A 1,934-nucleotide genomic window follows, 5' to 3' on the forward strand; every position below is an offset into this window, starting at 1 on the left:
GGGGGAGTGGTAGATACCCTGGAAGGTAGGGATAGGATACAGAAGGACCTAAACAAACTGGAGGATTGGGCCAAAAGAATCTGATGAGGTTCAACAAGGAAAAGTGCAGAGTCCTGCACTTAGGACTGAAGAATCCCATGCACAGCTACAGACTGGGGACCGACGAGCTAGGCAGCAGTTCTGCAGAAGGACCTGAGATTAGAGTGGAGAAGAAGCTGGATATGAGTCAGCAGTGTGCCCTGGTTGTCAAGAAGGCTAATAGCATATTGGGCTGCATTAGGAGGAGCATTGCCAGCAGATCACGGGAAGTGATTATTCCCCTCTATTTGGCATTGGTGAGGTCACATTTGGAATATTGTGTCCAGTTTTGGGCCCCCCCACTACAAAAAGAATGTGGAGAAGTTGGAGAGAGTCCAGCGGAGGGCATCAAAAATGATGAGGGGGCTGGAGCACAAGACTTATGAGGAGAGGCTGAGAGAACTAGGCTTGTTTAGTCTGCAGAAGAGAGGAATGAGGGGGGATTTGATAGCGGCCTTTAACTACCTGTAAGGGGGTTCCAGGGAGGATGGAGCTAGGCTATTCTTAGTGGTGGCAGATGCCAGAACAAGGAGCAACCATCTCAAGTTGCAGTGGGGGAGGTCTAGGTTGGACACTGGGAAAAAGTTTTTCACTAGTAGGGTGGTGAAGCACTGGAATGGGTTACCTAGGGAGGTGGTGGAATCTCCATCTTTAGAGGTTTTTAAACTGCGGCTTGAAAAACCCTGGCTGGGATGATATAGCTGAGGTTATTCCTGCTTTGAGCAGGGGGTGGACTAGATGACCTCCTGAGGTCCCTTCCAACTCTAATATTCTATGATTCTATGAAACCAGACTGAAGAACCCAGATATCAACACAGAAGAAGAAAATCGGGGCGGTCTAGAGCACCAGGGCTGCAGGGATATGAATGGATATAATGATTACGAGAAGACGTTTTGGGTGGGCAGGCCAAACCTCCTTACTCCAAGCACCCTGGGAGTGAAGATCACTACTGGCAGAATGATGAACATCTGCTGTATCAGGATTACCCTCACGTGGGGATGAAGATATACTGTTTAATTTAGAAAAATAAAAAAATATCCCCAGACCAAGTTGGTTTGTTGATATGGATTTAAAATAAATGTCATATCTATAATTTAACAGAGGGATTATAAAAACAACATCATTATTATTATCATTATTATTAATACTACTACTAATAATAAGTAGTGTTAATAATATCAGTTAATAATTTTTAACATCAGTCATTAGTAATTATCATTATCACTGTTAAGAATGATCCTTATGATCATGTTAATAATAATTGTTAATAATACATATTAATAACAATCATTACAATCATAATTAATTAATTAGCATTAAAATAATAATCCTTATCATTTTCATTATTATCATTTCTGTTCAACTTGCAGGTATATTTTAAGGGCACAGCATGGACCGGCAGAAGCTCACCACCACTGTGACAGAATTTGTTCTCTTAGGCCTCATTGACAAACGTGAGCTACATTATTTTCTCTTCAGGGTCTTCTTCAAAGTGTACATGAGCACTGGGTGGGAAACTTCACCATCATCATTACTGTGATCACTGAGCGCCAGCTGCACACCCCCATTTACTTCCTGCTGAGCAACCTGGTTTTCTTTGATGTCAACTGCGACTCAGCCAAGGCCCCAAAACTATTGTCAGGGCTCCTTTCCCGGTGCAATATCATCTCATTCAATGAGTGCATCCTCCAGACGTTCTTCTTTCATTTCATCGGGGCTGCAATGACGTTTTGACCTGTGATGATGGCAGTCGATCAATATGTGGCCATCTATAAACCACTGGGATACTTGACTATCATGAACCTGAGTGTGTGTGTGGGGCTGGTGGCGGTGTTGTGGCTGGGTAGATTTGCTC

Source organism: Emydura macquarii, unplaced genomic scaffold (assembly GCF_026122565.2).
Source record: "Emydura macquarii macquarii isolate MOO-44397 ecotype Brisbane River unplaced genomic scaffold, CSIRO-AGI_Emac_v2 contig_1617, whole genome shotgun sequence".
NCBI classification, from domain to species: Eukaryota; Metazoa; Chordata; order Testudines; family Chelidae; genus Emydura; species Emydura macquarii.